At 45.7% G+C, this 18,898-nt stretch overlaps 1 pseudogene; it reads left to right on the plus strand.

Moving 5' to 3' along the window:
• Positions 1-3,463: 3,463 nt before the first annotated feature.
• LOC123441934 lies at positions 3,464-17,552 on the plus strand (annotated as a pseudogene).
• The last annotated feature ends 1,346 nt before the right edge of the window (positions 17,553-18,898 follow it).

An 18,898-nucleotide genomic window follows, 5' to 3' on the forward strand; every position in this document is an offset into this window, starting at 1 on the left:
GTTACAACCACAAAGTTACTTGACCATGTTACTGGGCTCTTTGATGAATAGATGTTAGGCGGGTGGATTCCCGCGTGGATGTGTTGATGAGCATAATTAAAATGATAATGGATTTGGGTATTTGAACTGGGTTGTTCGGAGACCTTTTCGCACTAACCGACTACGTGGGAAGAATTATGGGTAGTCGACGTCGCGGTATCAACCGAAGCTCTTTAGACGTCAGTGATGTAGCGGCGCGCGCCCGAGTGGTCCTGAGATGCATCACTCTTGTATTAAGGGGTGCTAGGATTGACATCGGCGCCCTCGCATCGTGCAGGAGCGCGTAGGGCAAGTGGGCCCATGAACCCTTTGTGCTTAGGAGTTAGACCGGCGGGTTGGCCTCTGTGTTGAGCTTAGGTTGGGCTGCGACGTGTTGATATTCCGAGGCCAGGAATGACCCAGAAAAGTGTGTCTGGCTAGAGTGTTATCGAGCGTGACCGGAAACTTGGTGCACCCTTGTAGGGAAGAAATGAACTATTCGGATAGTCGTGTCCACGGTTACAGGACGACTTGGAGCTGTGCCCTGATCTTCTACAACTACAACTGTTACTTAACTGGAATTGTTGCCCTGGGATTGCTTCCTCGCAGGGAGTCGAGGGAGGATCTCTCGGCGTGACCTCATATTAATATTGCTGCAACAATATGACTATTTTCATTGTGTTACCTTTCTCTACTCTCGTCTATTGCTGCAAGACCCTGAAGATGCTAGTCTTTCATAGGACTAGGCCTTCTCTCTCTATTCTCGCATTGCTGCAGTCAGTCCACATATAACCCTCCTTCCTTGATATTTTTGCATACTTAGCATAGTTCTGATATAAGTCTTGCAAGTACTTTGGATGAGTACTCATCGTTGCTTTGCTCCCCCTTTGTCCCTTGATCCGTTGCTGCGACCAGATGATGGAGCCCAGGAGATGAGTTTCTTGCCGACGTCTTCCATCCCGATGGTGACTTCTTTGTGGAGGCCGCTGAAGATCAGGAGTAGTTAGGAGGTTTCCACGCAGGAGGCCTCGCCTCATTCGACCGTTGTATCTTTTGTGCTAGCCTTCTCTAAGGCACCCCATGTTTATCGAGCTTCTGTATTCTAGCCCTCGAGGCCCGTGTCTTGTAATATGAAGCTTGTATTGTTTTATTTGTGTCTAGGGTTGTGTTGCGATATCTTCCCGTGAGTCCTTGAGTTTGATCGTACGCATTTGTGTGTATGATTAGCGTACGATTAGATCGAGGGCATCACACTGTGAGCTATCAGACGCGCTTCACACTAGCCATCTCATGTCTATATTTTGCCCCAGTGATTCGCCCAAAACACACGAGACATGCTTTGACTTCGAGCCACCGGCTGCTTCCCCATTTGTCTATGTCGTTAGTGCTCACCTCAAATGTTCGACAACTCACGGCGCCGCACCACACCGCTGCGATTGCAATATCTTGACCAATACAGTGGTGGCCTCGCAGTTAGCACCCCTTCGCCCCTCAACCAGCTCCCGTCATCTAAGATTGAAGCTTTTTTGGTCGACAGTTCCATCTTTCGCGGTTGCATAGTATCCGATACCCAAATTCCGTCAGCATCGATTAAAGCTTCCCTTTTGTGCCAAATCCAGCTCTCCCTCTCCCTCTCTCTCTCTCTCTCTCTCTCTCTCTCTCTCTCTCTCTCTCTCTCTCCCCCTCGCTCGCTCCCTCTCCCTCTCCCTTCCTTCCCCTCCCTCTCTCTCCTGTGTGTGGGATTCTAGCAAAACAGAAAGCTAGCCACATCATTTTGAACTGCTGGTTGCAACCCCTTCGATTGTCGGCTGCAGCCCCACCGTCGTCGAGTTGTTGGTTCCAGCAAAAAAAGATGGTTGCAGCTCTACTGGCTGCCGGCCACAGCTTGTGTGCCAGAGGTGATGGTTCATAGGGGTTCGTGAGGGGAAAGGGAAGGAAAGAGCGTCCTAGTTGTTGCCGACTTCTCCGCCCCGACGCGGTTCACCCTAGCAGCAAGACCTCTCATGCTGGTATAATGCGTGTGAGCGGAGATGGATGACAGAAGCAGTTGCACCTCGCGTCGTGGGGTAGAAGGAAGTCAAGAGGAAAAAGAGATTCGTCTGAGAAATGATAAGATTGTGTACGCAGCACTCAGTGGCGTTGGAGACGCACAATCCCTATCTACCATGCGGCTCACGTGTGACCGACCCAGTCTTTCGCTAGTCGGTTGTGCCCAAACATTACCATACACAAAAGGAAAAGGGAACCCATATATATTACTCCATCTATACCAAATATTTGTAGCTGAAGGAACTAGTACAAGTTCCCCCAACTACAAGTAATTCAGTATGGAGGGGGTATTTTTAAACTCAAGAGAAACCCCTATCTATCCTTGACATTTTTGTTCTAATATTAGAGCATCTACAACCGGACCCGTCAAACCGTCCTCAAACGCTCGAGCAGGACACCCGGTCACTATCCGGTCACGAAATTGCGACCAAGACGAGCCTCTCAAACCGGCCACAAACGCCCTGGCTGATCGACACACCCCATTTCCAGCCCAAATATGGGGCAGATATTGGGAGCCTGGGCGTGCCCGGGCATGCCCGCCACGTCGGCCTGATGGCTTGACCCCACGCGGGTGCCTCTACTGTCGACGCGGTGTGAACGCCGTGTGGTGCCGCTCCGGCTCCCCGCCCTAACTCATCCGCCTCCTTCTTCTCTCTGCCGCCACCCGAGGCCTAGCTCATCCGCCTCCTCCTTCTCTCCGCTGCCACCCGAGGTCGTCCGCCGCCTCTCATAGTTTCCTCTCTGTAGGGATGGTCCGGCGGCTCATCACCACCAACACGCAGCTCACTCCGGAGCGGTGCCTGCAAATCGAGGCGGAGATCCAGGCTCGCCGCGCAGCCCGCATCACTGCGGTCTCCCTCCGGACCCGCCGGAGACAGATCAACAACACGAGGAGGAGGAGCAGCTGAAGGCCATGGAGGAGGAGGCTCCTGGCTCGAACATGGCGGAGGCAGAGGCGGAGTTCGCGTCGCTCAATTGGAGGAGATGGCGGAGCAGCAGGCCATCCTGGATTCTATCCGGGATGAGGCCTAGGTGGAGGCCAACCGCCGGCTCATCCGACAGAGGCAGGCGGAGGCCGATACCCTATTCGACGAGTTTGAAGGAGAGATTGAGGCGGAGTAAGCCACATCGTAGCAGCCGGAGGGGGCTGAGCTGCGGCACACGGCCATTTATCCGTCGAAGGGCACGGAGATCGTCGACATCTCTGACGAGGAGTAGATAGGTTCTACGTAGTAAGTAGGTTTCATATCTTGCATGTTTTTATATGGATTTGAGGATTCTAATATGAGATGTTCGGATGTAAAATACATTATTTAAGACCTGATCCCGGAGCCTCCCGCCGGCCTCCGTGCCTGGACGCGACGCCGCCGGCCTCCTGTCGCCGTCTCTCCTCGCCATGACCTCGGTCTCGAGGTTGGGGACGAGGCCTGCATGTGTGCCGCCTCCTGGGCCGCGCCAGCCGCCGCCTGGGCCGGCCAACTTGCTCCCTCTGCTGACCCAGTCGGCCTCCTCCTCGCCCACGCCCGACCGACCCAAGCCAGGCCGTCTCCTCCGAGCAGGACGAAAGTCCCAAAGGTGAGCCGCCGAGCCCCTCTAATTTTTGCCTTGGGCGTCTTTTAGTAAAACTGCGCCTTGCCTGTTTCGGCCCAATAGATAGATCCGACCCGTTAGATTTTTTTAGATTTTCGAATTTATTAATTTCAGAAAATCGACATATTTTCAAACGCCCTTAGATTTTAATCTCAGGCAAGATGATCATGCACCTATATACTTGGTAAAAGGTGGAAGGCTCAACCTTTCTAGCCTGGTGTTTTGTTCCACCTTTGCCGCCTTAGTTTCAGCTATCGGTGTTATGTTTCATAAATGAGCGCCCCTAACATGCTTGGGGTTGTTATGGGGACCCCCAAGATTCTCGTTTTGGGATAAAACTCGTCTGGCAAGGCCCAACATTGATACTATATTTGCCCAACATAATAATTCTGTAATACTGAAAAACACAGGGCATCATGAACCTGCGGAGTAATTCAACATAATACAGGGAGGTCCAGTGCTGATGGTGCTGGTCCAAAACAGAGTCATGTGCGGGGCCAACCCGGGGCACCTCGGGTGATTTCTGTGAGGCCACTGTACCTATCGGGATGTCGGCACGGTAGGCGGCCTTGCTAGACTTGTTTTACCTTTCTCGAGCGTCTTGTGCGAGGGATTCCGAGGATGCTTTGGGTTATCTCGAGGTTGAGGTTTTCCAGTAGGAACCCGAGGAGATCACGGGGTTCCCTGATAGAGGTTATTCCGTCACAGCGTGTGGTAGTTTGTGATGGACTAGTTGGAGCACCCCTGCAGGGTTAAATCTTTCGAAAAGCCGTGCCCATGGTTATGTGGCAACGGGGAAACTTTGTTTAACCTCCGGTTCTAGATAACTTCAAATTAACTTAACTAATACTTGACAACTGAGTGCGTAACTGTGACTGTCTCGTTCGTGAGCTCCTTTCCGATCGAGGACACGGTGGGGTTATGTCTGACGTAAGTAGGTGTTCAGGATCATTTATTTGATCATCTGTAGTTCACGTTCGCTATGCGTACATCAACCCCCTCTTTATTCTTGTACTCGTAAGTTAGCCAGTAAATAAATGCTTAGTCGCTTGCTGCAACCTCACCACTTAACAATACCTCACCCATTAAGTTTTGCTAGTCTTGATACCTTTGGAAATGAGATTGCTGAGTCCCTGTGGCTCACAGATTACTTTAACACCAGTTGCAGGTACAGGTAAAGAGTTACTTTGATGTGAGCACGCTGATTGTGCTATTTGGAGTTTCTTCTTCTTCATCATCAATCTAGGATGGGTTCTAGGCCGACAGCCAGAGATAGCAAGGATGGACTTCGTTCTTTCATCGTTTGTTTTCACCCGTAGACGGATCCTGCTCTTCTTCATGATGATTGTATGCATTGTACTGATGTGACTCTGATGTGGGTTGTGGCGAGTGTAAGTCAACTCCTTATACTCATCTTTTCAGTACATGTACTTGTAATGATATCCATTTTTGTGAAAGACGAGATGCGTTTCTATCCCTGTCAAGGCCCTCGCGCCAAAATGAGAATATAACCGCATCTTGAACATTACAAGTTGGTATCAGAGCCACGGTCGTCGACGAGAGGGTCCTCGACGACTGCCTCGACGAGATCACCCGCGCGCTCCTGCAGGCCGACGTCCAGTTTGACATGGTCCACGACATGCAGGCAACGTCAAGCACGCCGTCGACCTCAGGGGGCTCGCCGCCGGCACCGACAAGCGCCGTGTCATCAAGATGGTAATGTCTCCTAGGCCCCGGCGAGCCCGCCCGCCCCAAACACGCCCTAACCCGACGCAAATTCTCTCGTGTGATTTTGGGAGAGGCTTCGCATGCGCGACCATCTTGATTGAATTGCCTTCCGTGTATGTCCTCGTTGCTGTAGGCCTTCGTCGATGAGCTGTGCAACATGTTGGATGCCGGGAATCCCGCCTTCGCTCCCAAGAAAGGGAAGCCGTGCGTGGTCATGTTTGTTGGTTTGCAAGGTTAGTCTGCCCTGCTTGCTGCCACGTTATTATGTCCGAATTCTGTCTTCATATATGATGTTTTAGAAATTGCATCCGCCCAAATGAACTCCCAAGAAAGGGAGGACGTTGTTTCACGGTTAAATTCGATAAGAACAACATTATCTTTCATAGTGACTTGATTACTTCTGATTAAGCTGTTTACCGACTTGTTTATATATTCGTTTGATAGGGGTGAACGATGGAAACAAATTATCATAGGCCAAGCCTTAGTCACTCCACCCGTCAGTTTTGCTATTAACGTGGCTCGGTTCTGAATTAGTGCTTTTTGTTACTCACTTGCCACAGAAGTGATGGTCTTTTGTTATTTTCGACAAAGATGATGGTTTTGGAGCACCCTAGCCACAAATGTGGTGGCTTTCAGCAATTTACTCTCCTGGATGGTAGTTTGCAATTAGCGAGTCATTTGAAGGGTCAGTTGTAAGTGATAGATCACATTCTTATCGTACTATTTGGCTTCGGTGTGGGGCTGTTGTTGTTTAGTTGACTGGCTGACTAATGATCGGTTAAATGTCTTCTGCACTTTAGTTGCATTGATTATAATGTACTTTTCACAAATCACAAGGCATGTCTTGTTGATGCGGGTTCTGGGAAAACTACCACTTGTCTGAAATATGCTCATTATCATCAAAAGATAGGATTTAAACCGGCACTGGTTTGTACTGACACATTCAGGGCTGATGCTTTTGATCAGCTAAAATAGAATGCAACAAAGATCATGGTTCCTTTCTATGGAAGGTACACTAGCACCTCTTTCCCACTTCGACTGTTAACATTATGATTTGCTATCCCTTGTTTTTCCTAATTGTTGTGTCACTGCAGCTACATGGAATCAGACCCCGTAAAAATTGTTGTTGAGGGCGTAGAGAGGTTTAGAAAAGAAAATTGTGATCTCATAATTGTCGATACAAGTGGAAGGCACAAACAGGAAGCAACTCTCTTTGAAGAAATGCGCCAAGTTTCAGAAGCAACGGTAATACACTCAGAACCCTTACTTTCATTTATAACCTGAACCAAATGAAAAGCTCACCTGCATTCTCTGTCATGATATCATGCAGAAACCGGACCTGGTAATATTTGTGATGGATGGTAGCATTGGTCAGGCTGCATTTGCTCAGGCCCAAGCATTCAGGCAAAGTGTTCCGGTTGGTGCTGTAATTGTTACAAAAATGGACGGTCATGCGTGTTGGAATTATGTGTCCTGCAACTATATTGAAATAATAGGAATTGGTAATATTCGGAATACCTCATTATGGAATAATACATGTATTTATACATGGAATTACTTTACATGAGAATTATTACTTGTTGGAATACTTAAGTTATATACTTAAGAAAGCTGATCAATTATCGATGGAATACAATATATTTTATATATTAGAAAGACTACCCGGGTACGCTGATAATTGGAAGGAGCTAGATCGTATAGTTAGATTACAACCCTAATGTTGATCTACATAATTAGAGGAATTTACACTCTATTATGGCGCGTTGCTCACAAGCGTGTGCTCCGGGGACATAAACGGGTAGAATCCGTTAACAGACAAATATGATCGTGGTTGGTAATTTGATCTGGACTCTATCTCGGAAAACTAGTTAAAAAGACTAGGAATCTTATCTGTATAAGAGGTGGACTCTTTGGAAAAACAGTATAAGAAGGTCCTTACCCCCTAGCCTCAGATATGCGATTGTGAGCGGCACCACGGATAAGCGCAGAGGAATAGGGGTAGACCACAAACCCTGATTTCTAACATTGGTATCTTGAGCTAGGGTATGTGGTCGCCGACGTCATCCAATCCGCCGCCGTGTACTCTGCCATGGCGTGATCGCTCGATCTTAATCCGTATTTTGCTGCTTCTCTCGCATCGATCTGTCATCGTCCGGTTTTCTTGTGATATATGATTGATCCTGTGAATTTCATCGGGCCCTTCACCGGTGCGCTGCTGCGAAAGATCCACTAATTATGTGTGCCTCTCCGTGCACAACTTTGCACTTCCATCCGCCTGTGAGATGGCATGGTTTAGCAATTCACTCAAGCACGTGGAGCGGGAAAGGAATCAAGCACGTCACAACTTTCTTGGCACGTGGATTGAGGAAAGGAGGGAATTCTTGCATATTCACATGGATCAAAGGACAGGAAATCAAATCTATCATTGCTGCGAATAACTACTGAGAATTGATCAGGCTAACTTGTACGTATATGTTACGTGTGAGTCCTGCTGGTGCCTTGCTTCGGAATCACCACAACGATGCCCGTCGGTGAATCCTGCTCCCGCGTCAAGTTGGACACCTTGGCCCTCGTAAACCTCGCTTGGAACTGTCGATGGAAGTCTTTACGCGCGGAACCCGGGGCCTCCGACGTACGAAGTCTGTATAATTGCCGAGTCCTTTGTCCTGATTAGGTTTTCCGCTGCTCTGAAATATTCACTCGACGACTCGGCAAGCCAAACGAGCAACAACTCGGAAACTGCAACATCGATTTTGCTCACGCTGCTACCGCTGCTACCTATATCATCAAGAACAGTACATCTCTGAAAAATAATGGAATTTCAAGGCATTCGTTGATGGAAACATAAGGAATTCATGTTGTTGATTAGTGTTCCTAACATCTAGCCAACTGCACGGCCAAGCGGTCGGCTGGAAGAACTACGTACACTTGTGCAGCGAGTGCTACGAGGGAAGGGGAAATTCATCTATCCCTTGGAAGAAATTTAGCAGGAACCCCGGATTAAATGTGTGGATGTGCTGCACGGAGTAAATGATTGGATATTGAAAATCTCCATCACTGAATTATTATGTGGAAAATCATGCATAAACTGGAAAGGGACTTCAGGCAGCTGTTATTATTGACCATCACTTGTGTATGGAGGAATATGAGAGTCACTCCGAGGACAAGGAAATTTGTTTTCATTTGCTGAAAAATTGATGTGTTTTGGTATTGAAAATTACGCCCTCAAACTCCGTTCTGGAGGAAAATTATTGTCGGTGGAAATATTGTCCGGAAAATTACATGTAACCTGGAAAGGGATTTCAAAGAAGCATTATTATTTAGCATCACTTGTTTGTGGAGGAAGATAGGAGTCACTCCGAAGACATGGAAAATTGATCTTCATTTGTTGGTATGCCTCACGATACTTTATCTGCACTATATTTATTTATTTGGAAATTATGTCCTAAAACTCCATTCTGGAGGGAAATTATTATTAGTGGATACGCTATTATGCTAACCTTGCATCAGAAGGAATTGAAAAAGTGTCTATTATGGCAATCACTTATTTATGGAGGAAGATGGAACCACTCCGTGGAAAATGGAGGAAATTTGCTCTCACTTGATGTATCAAAGGAAATTTTATATATTATGTGTTTTGTCATTGCTGCTAAATCTTATACACTCTGGAATTGGAAATTTTGCCACGGAACTCCCTCGTGGAGGAAAAGTATTATTTTTATAGGACACTCTATGCAACTTCCATGTGAAGGTATTTGATTTATTGTTATATCTTTGGAATTTATTGATTATGACATACTATTTGGAAAAGGAAGAGTGGAAATATTGCTCAATGGTTAAATTAGTGCATTATAGATTTTCACACAATGGTCTATATATCTTTCTTGATGTCCATTGGAAGTTGGCAAACAAATTTGTTTATTTGGGAAGATAACTCTATATAGAGGAATACCGACAATGGGAACACATGCTTGGAATTTTATTATCTACGTCATCAACGACTTGGTCACATATCTTGAAACTAGATGAATTGGCTTATTGATTCTGGATTCTAAACTTTAGTGGGAGGACTTTGGTATTTTGTGAAGCATATATACTGGACAATTTTACTGGCACACCTTTTATTAAGGTGGAAGGAGATTACAAAAGGAAACTTCACATCATTTTTTATACAGTTATGGTATTTTTTCCCACTCCCACTAGAGGCTAGACTATTTGTTTTATCACATTCATTGATAATTGCACTTGATATGGTTATGTTTATACTATTTGAAATACAAGTCGGAATGTTTTATTGTGCTTGGCACATTATGTACCGAAGTGGAAAATCAGTTGATTAAAATATATCAAAGTTTTAACAACTGATTGGCGGGGGAAGTACACTTCAGGAATATGTCAACTAAACATGAAAAGAGCATGGAACTATCCACCATTGTAATAAACCGCACACTCCACAATTAAATGGAGGAATTGAATCCTTTTACTACTATTTGTTTTTTGGAAGAAGCATCACACATATACTGTTGGTTGTCAATATCGCACTGCCACCTGGTAGGGACTTCTTAATTACTACAAAGCATACGCCAGGAATTTTTTTCATGGTTATTCTAGTGGATCAAAGGGTGTTTCCTATTTATTTGGAAAAGGAAAACTGGTGGAAAAGTAGGAACACAATAACTATTATGATTAAAGGGTGGAATTATTGACAGGCATACTATAATATAATCTTGACCCCAAAGGAAACTATAAGTGTAACTCCTTACACTAACATGCTTAGGATAAGTGGGAGGAATTAACTTGGAATTTCATCTCTCGATAATTGTTATGTATTTTATTTTTGGGGGAAGTAACTCTAAATTTTAGAGGAATCTTTAAATTCTCTTAAGAAGGTTTTCTCATCAATGACAATTATGGACGGAAGAATTGCGGGAAGGAATACACTCAATGAGGAATTATATAGATTGGGAGCTTATTATCACACCAAGAAACCGCAAGCCCATTATTTGTAAGTATTTTTATTCATTTGTGAGGAAATTTGACTCACTGGAATATTATAATGTCACTCTTGTCATTCAGTTCTTCACACAAAGGGAAATATACTTTGTGGAAACTCTCTCTCCTGGAATTTTGGGAAAGAGGAACTAAAACATAGTTTGCCAATTGAATACATTATTGTGTGGTTTTATAACAAGCTTCACATCAATGGAATAGCAGGTCATATGGTTTTCTAAATGAAGCAAGGAGGTCATCTACAAATGTAAGTATAAAATATTTTGCATTATTATTGTATACATTAACATTATTTTGTTGTTTGTAATGATAAAACCACATTGATGGAAGTGAAAGCTTGGTCATGTTTTAACTTTCATATGAAAGGAATGTTTTGAAGCTTCCTATGTTTTGGGAGTGGAACTACATAGGGCATGTTTTTTGAAATGTTTTCTATGGAAAATTGCAAACTTGTTAAACTACCTGGAACCAAACTCAATGAGGAATTAGTTTGAACTCGTGAGGAAAAAGGGATAATACATGGTGTTGAAATTTACTGTATCTTTGTTGTACAATCATACCTTAGCTTCTTGGATTTATGCTGCGTTAAAGTAGTGGAAGGAAAGACAAGAATCTAAGGGAATGACACACATCATATTAGATTGTGGAAAGTGCATCATAACATGTCACTTGTTAAACACATTGAGGAAGCTATTATTGTATCTGCGAGATGAGAAATAAATCCAGGTACGCGTATACAATTTTGTTTTTGTAGTACTAATATGGTGCAGGTTCATTGACTAAAGTTGGGAAATTCTTTCAAACATGGTTACTTATGGAACTTCATTTACTGATTGGATTTGATATTTATGTGATTCTGGAAATTTACTCAACATGGTTATCATATATTTTGACTCAATGTGGAATTATTCATAGTGTTCATATATGTGACTGGAAATAATTGATGCGGAATTTTCACTTGAGGAAACAAAAACTCAAGGCGCCTATAAAAGCGGAATAGCATTCGAGGAAATAATACTCGAGACGCAGAAGACAACTATGCTGGAATAATTAGGCGGAAACTAAGGTCTCTAGTGATCTTAGGGGTCACATCAAGGAAACATATTTAGGGAATATATCACTATATATATGTATGGAGTTTTCAACATAGTGTTAATATGATTGCTCGTCCCTTGACTAAGCTTCTTAGTCAGGAGGTATTTGGCAAGCATGTTTAGGCTATGGATTTATGAATATTTGAATGATCGTTTTGGACAAGTGGGAGATGTTGGAATTATGTGTCCTGCAACTATATTCAAATAATAGGAATTGCTAATATTCAGAATACCTCATTATGGAATAATACATGTATTTATACATGGAATTACTTTACATGATTATCATGGAATTATTACTTGTTGGAATACTTAAGTTATATACTTAAGGAAGCTGATCAATTATCGATGGAATACAATATATTTTATATATTGGAAAGACTACCCGGGTACGCTGATAATTGGAAGGAGCTAGATCGTATAGTTAGATTACAGCCCTAATGTTGATCTACATAATTAGAGGAATTTACACTCTATTATGGCGCGTTGCTCACAAGCGTGTGCTCCGGGGACATAAACGGGTAGAATCCGTCAACAGACAAATATGATCGTGGTTGGTAATTTGATCTGGACTCTATCCCGGAAAACTAGTTAAAAAGACTAGGAATCTTATCTGTATAAGAGGTGGACTCTTTGGAAAGACAGTATAAGAAGGTCCCTACCCCCTAGCCCCAGATATGCGATTGTGAGCGGCACCACGGATAAGCGCAGAGGAATAGGGAGTAGACCACAAACCCTGATTTCTAACAATGCGAAAGGAGGTGGCGCACTTAGCACGTTAGTATTCACTTCCTTTATCTTAAACTACCCCCTTAGTGCCATTTCCTCTTTCCTAGTTTATGAATAACAATTAACAGCATTAACATTTCAGAACCTGAGAGCAATGTAGCATACATACCATCATTAACATTTCAGAATAGTACACCTAACGTTCTTGTTTCTCTTCAGTGTCGCAGCAACGAAAAGTTCAGTGATATTTATTGGAACTGGAGAACACAAAGACGAGCTAGAAGATTTTGATGTGAGACCATTTGTTGGTCGCCTATTAGGTCAGTGTAAATATTAGGTGTGGCGTCTTACCTGTGTATTCCCTTTAGCTGACCTCCTTACATTGCGCAATTGGCAGGCATGGGAGACTTGCTGGGCTTGATGAAGAAGGCTCGTCAAGTTGTGCCCGCTGATCAACAACCTGACCTTATGAAGAGACTGATGGAAGGAAACTTTACTCTGAGACTTATGTACGAGCAATTCCAGAACCTTGGTAAAATTGGCTCTATTGGCTAGGTAAGCTTTCTTTAGTCTTTCAGGTTTCTTGGATATATGGTGAAATATAATATTCTACTAGTAAATCATGGGCTCGAATTTCTGTTTGACATGGCGAACACGAACTCAAATGTGGATTGTTTCTATCTTTTTAGATCTTCTCCATGTTGCCTGGATTTAGTTCTGAATTGATGCCGCAAGGACACGAGAAGCAGGGTGAGGCTAAGATTAAGCGGTATATGACGATGATGGATTCCATGACAGACGCAGGTAAGTTGGGTTAGTGAGTCAAACCAATACCATGAGTATATGACTAGACTATTATCCTGGTGGTTTATTGTCCTTACGTCCAAAAATCATCACTGCACAGCTTGACAACGAAAATCCGAAGCTGATGAAGGAATCACGAATTATTCGGATTGCTCAGGGATCTGGCCGGCCGGTCAGGGATGTCTTGGACATGCTGGAAGAGTACAAACGGCTTGCTAAGATGTGGAGCAATGTAATAAAACGGCTCAGGAAGTCAAACAAAGGAGACACGAATGCTCAGCACCTCAGCAAGTCCCTTCCACCGGAGATACTGACTCAGATAGGCGGCATTGGTGGGTTACGGTCTCTGCTGAATCAGACGGTCTCGAAAGAAATGGCGGTGGTGATAGGTGACTTGAACGGATTAAGTAGGTTGCAACCGGCAATCTTCGGTTATTTTGCTTTAGGCGGATCGTCTGTCTGGATGCTACATTGCTACATGCAGAGTTTTGAAACCAGATTGTAAATTGGTTTGTTCACGGTGAACATTGTAGCCCCCAAGGGTTTTTTTGTAAATGATGAATATCAATAGTGCACCTACATGGCGCTGCCACATTTGTCTGCCGTTGCACCTGGAGTCAGTAAACTAAAGCTTCACATTATGCCATCCTTCCGCTTACTACCCTTATCTCCTCGAACGTGCAATATCTATACCATACGATAAATGCTTCTCTGTTTGAAACATTTAGTGTCTACATGGAGCAATGTTCTCTTACCATCTTTTGTATCTCTATCAAGTAGGCATGAGAAGAAAGATCATACAGTGAAACAGTACACGAGTACTTGGGACATTGATAAGTACTCCCTCCGTAAAGAAATATAAGAGCATTTAGACCACTAAAATAGTGATCTAAACGCTCTTATATTTCTTCACAGAGGGAGTAGAAGAATCAGTTGCCTCGTTTTTAAAAAAAAGTAGAAGAATCAGTTTGCAACGAAGGCCACAGAATTTTGAAATCTTAGTTAGACTCGACTTCTCCATAACTCCATCCATATACTTGAAATTTTCCGTTGCATCAGTCGCTTTTCTAGTTCGCCCCGAACGTGACATGGGGAGGCCGACCTCGTCGGGGAAACAACCTCATTATCTATATCAGGGGGAAGCAGCAGCCACATTATCTATCTTAGAGGAAGCAGCAGCCTCATTTTCTATCTTAGGGGTGTGTGGGTGCAGGAGGGACACCGGAATCACTGCAGGTCTGTAGATCTTAGAGGGATGGTCGAGGCGCGGCCAGTAACAGCGATGGGGGAGGTTGAAGGAAGGACGGGGTCGCGAGGCGGTGCACGGTGGCACCCACCGGCCTCGGGGGGTGGAGGCAAGCGGTCGGCCATGGTAGGTCGATGGTTGCGGAGAAGGATGGATCAGATCACTGGCGGAGGACCCCTATGGGCAAGGTGTGGCAGCCACCACACCTTCCATGGGAGCAAAAAATATTTTATGTCTACGGTTAAATCGTCGTTGCTGCTGGTTGTAATCTCTCCTGCAAAAAATATCGCTAGCATAGGCACATGCTCGCTGATTCGGGCCATGCATGCCTAGACGTAGTGCAACCCATAGTGTGGGCCTTGGGCCACAAACTCATCGGGGCTTAGCCTCCAGCGCCGAGACACAAACCTAGACCACATACGAACGGCAACCTATGATGTGTCTCAATTGGGTTTGTTTGAGCTAATACATACATAAAATCATTATCTGCATGTTGTTTGGTAGACTTCATTTAGTCTACCTGAATCAAAGAAAAGCAACTTTTACTTCATAGATTCGTCCCCAACATGAAAGACGATGTTAGATTTGCTTGTCTACACAAAATTCCCTTACGAGTTTTGCCCCACCTTAATTTTTTTCCGTCCTCCTCCTCTGGATCAGATTGTGCCTTGAGAGGAGGAAGACGATGTGTGAGCGGTTGGATGCAAATCTGGACATGACAAGAAGTGACTGATGCAAAGCATATTTTCAGCTACCTGACATTTAGACGCTCCCATTGTTGTGTGTCTGTGGATACTGAAATATCCATCATGAGATCTTTTTAAGGAGCAGATTACATTGCATATGTTCTCAGATTTTTCACCTTTTCTTCTCAAGGCATCACACAGAAGTAAACCACAGGCCAAGGCAATATCATATTATCATGTGTTTTTTCCTTCAGTTCAATAGACTGATCAAAGAAATACATACCATGTTGTTTCTAAACTGTCATAGCAACAGCCTAAAGTCAAGCATAGCCAAGTTGCATCTTATGTAAGCCATGATCATGTAGTATCTTGTTCTTGTCAATATGCACGAGGACAAAATTAGACAATTAGTTAATCTTGTTATGCAAATTAGGGAGTGATTCACAACATAGTTAAATGCCAATGTGTACTTTGTTAGGAAAGCAACTTATAAGGCCCAAGGGGCATATATGTATTACATATGACTTGAGGTGCAAGGAAAGTAAACATGGACTAATAAGGACTCCTAGACTAATACTAATACTTCCTAACACCCCCCCTCAAATGCAAAGCGTATGCAATAGCATTGCATTTGAAGAAGTGTAATATAAAAAACAATGATAATCCAAATCCGCGTCTTGAGAGTGTCGTCGTAGCATGAAGAGTCTTCAAAACTTGTCGAGTCGCCGAAGGAGAGAACGAAGAGATGGCACATCAAAGGTGGACCCCGCATCACTTGAAGATACAAGATAAGTATCAAGAGAAGATGGGTTGTGAAAAGAAGATGGCACATCAAGAGAATAAAACATTGTGCAGAAAATCATAGTCCACGACAACCGTCGACAAAAGAAGCTCGGCGGATAAGGCACGATGGACGTAGATCGACAATGCAAAAGAAGTCCAGACAATCCTATAGAAAACAACAAGGGCAAGTAGGCCACAAAAGTTGCATAGAAAGGATCAGGACCGGAGAAAGGCTGACGGACTAAGGTATGGTGGACTCGTATGGCATGAGAAAACACAAAATATCAACGGATTTGATGGACGCAGCGGAAAAAAAAGAAAACTAGAAAACAAACACTAGATTAGGGATGATGGCAGCGGAAGAGAAAAAATAATATCATGGCGGCGAAGGCCAATTCCAACCAGAGTGTGCGTGAGACGGTCCTGACTGTGTACGAGGTGGTTGCTCAGTGCGGAAGCCTGAGTCAGAATACCAGCAGTACCCGTCGAGGAAGAACCTGAAGCAGCGAGCAGACGCTTAAGTCGCAGAATATCCTGCTTAGTCAAAGCGATGGCTGAAGCTGTCGAGGTAGATGACGAAGTCTTTGTAGATGATGATTGCGCCTGGCGCAAGTGGTTCTTCTTCGTGCAGCAGTGGGACTCAATATGACCATCTTTGTTGCAGTAGCCACAATGTGGACGAGGGCGACCTGAGCCTCCAGAAGGAGTGGGCAAGAGCGGCGGAGCACTCGAGTGAGAAGGGGTCGGTACAGCAGGTGGCGTAGAAGTAGCCCGAGCAGCGAGCACCGAGGGAACCTCCAGCAAACCAGCACCACATAAGCGAATCTCCTCAGCACGAATCTCAGAAAGCGCCTCCATGAGAGAAATATGGCCACGAGCAAACAACTGAGCACGCCGGGGCTCAAACTCCTTACGGAGCCGAGACAGGAACTCGTAGATGCGATGAAACTCCAAGTTGGTCTGGACAGCCTGGCAACAGGGGCAAGTACGACAACCAGCGGTGCGGAGAGAATCGAGCTGGCGCCAGATAGCAGAACTCTGTGCATAGAAGTCATCAACAGTAGAGTCACCCTGCTGAAGAGCATGCTCCTGATGAACCACAGAGAGGTATAAGGCATCACCAGAGGGCGCATAGCGCTAACGAAGGCGAGTACACATCTCAAAGGCAGTAGGAAGGCCCAAAAACTAATAGGCAAACTGAGGCAGAACACTAGCAGTGAGAACAGCTGCAGCACGAGCATCATCATCAAGTCACTGGGTGTAAGCGGATAGAGCACCGTGATACACCTGAAGAGCCTCCTCATAAGCCAAGACCTTCTCATCATAAGCACTCACAGCGGCCTCATCATCAAGCTTAGCCGCATCCTTTGTGGCCTGAGGAGCATCCGTAGGAAGAGCCGGTGGGGTCGGCGGAGTAGGAGCCATGGGAGGAACCGGACGTGGCAGACAACAGACCTCGCCAGAGAGAACTCCCCAGAGACGGATGCCACGCATGTGCATGCGCATGAAGCTAGTGAAATCGGTGTAGTTAGTACCATCGAAGATCACCGAACAGCGAGGGACAGCAACATAGCCAGATGCAGTAGACATTTTTTTACAGCAGATAAAACATCAGTAGCAAGGCGAGCCGGATCCAATCGAGAGCAGGACGGGATCGGGGCGGCGGCTGGCGGGCGCTGCTACTGGAGGAAGAGAGCAGAGCTGGCTGGCGCTGCAACTGGAATTAGATCCGATCGGAACGGGATTGGGGAGGCGGCTGGAGTCCTAGGAGCCGGATCAACATACATGCAGCAGGAATCAGCAGCACCGTCCTAGATGGATTAGCGGCAGAAGGGCAGCAGGAATCAGCAGCAATCAGCAGCACCGTCTTGGATGGATCAGCGGCAGCGGGGATCAGCAACAGCAACTTCCCTGCTTCGCTCACGGTGTCCCGCGGACTGCTCTGTCCCGCAGTCTTATCAGCAGCCCGTACTGGATCGATCCGAGCCGGATTCGATCCCTGTCCTGGACCGATTCGATCTGGGATGGATCCGATCCAATCTGGAGCAGCACGGAGACTAGGACGAGGCACGTCACGAGGGGACGAGGAGGAGAGCTGCTGCCTGACGGAAACGAGCCAGAGAGGAGAGCGGCGGCGTGGAGCAGATCAACAACACGAGTTGCGGCGTGCAAAAGTTAACCTAGCTCTAATACCATGTTAGGAAAGCAACTTATCTATATTGAAGGCCCAAGGGGTATATATATATTACATATGACTTGAGGTGCAAGGAAAGTAAACATGGACTAATAAAGACTCCTAGACTAAGGCCCTGTTTGGATTCATCCAGATTATATAATCTGGTTTTTATAAGCTATTATGTTTCCAAACAGGGCAGTTTATACTATAGATTTTAAAAACTAGATGACCAGATTATTAAAAACTCATAATCTACTCTAACCCAGCTAAAATCAGATTATGGATTAATAAAGACCTATTACCCTTATAAACTTTGAGCTATTTACATGTACTGCCACCACCACCATTTTTCCCATCGCAATTGGGACCTTCCTGGTCAGCGCGCCCGACTCCTTCTTCCCCATCGTGCACGACCCACCCCCTGCCGCACGACCCGACCCATCTTCGCATCGCTCCAACCCTAGGCTGCCGCCACTACCCCTGAGACCTGCGGCCGGCAGCGCAGCCTCCACCGGAGATGGCGTCGCGGCGAGAGGAGGATGCGGAGCAACAGTACCAGCGGGATTCAATCCCAGCGAGGAGGAGTGAGCAGGTCTGTGTCCATGGCCATCCCCTCGATTCGAGCTTCGCCGGCGAATGCTGTTGTCTACCCGCCCATGGATCCAGCGTATTTGGAGGATTGGACCTCAATTCGCAGGCCTCTTTCATGGACCTGATGCATTCAACTCCATCTGATGTGTACGAAGAAGGGCTACCGGAGTTCGTGGCTGGAGGTGCCGGAGGCGGTGGCTGTGGTGTAGGGGCGGGGCATAGGGCTGACCGTGGTGTAGGGGCGGGGCACAGGGTTGACCGTCCTGGACGCTTGAGTGGTGGCCGTGGGGGCGCAGGAGTAGTGGCCGTGCTGGTCGCGGTGGCCGCCGTGGTCGCGTCCCTGTACTGGGATTAGAAGAGGCAGCTGGTGTTCGGGGTGCTGGACGTGGGCGTC

Source organism: Hordeum vulgare, chromosome 3H (assembly GCF_904849725.1).
Source record: "Hordeum vulgare subsp. vulgare chromosome 3H, MorexV3_pseudomolecules_assembly, whole genome shotgun sequence".
NCBI classification, from domain to species: domain Eukaryota; kingdom Viridiplantae; phylum Streptophyta; class Magnoliopsida; order Poales; family Poaceae; genus Hordeum; species Hordeum vulgare.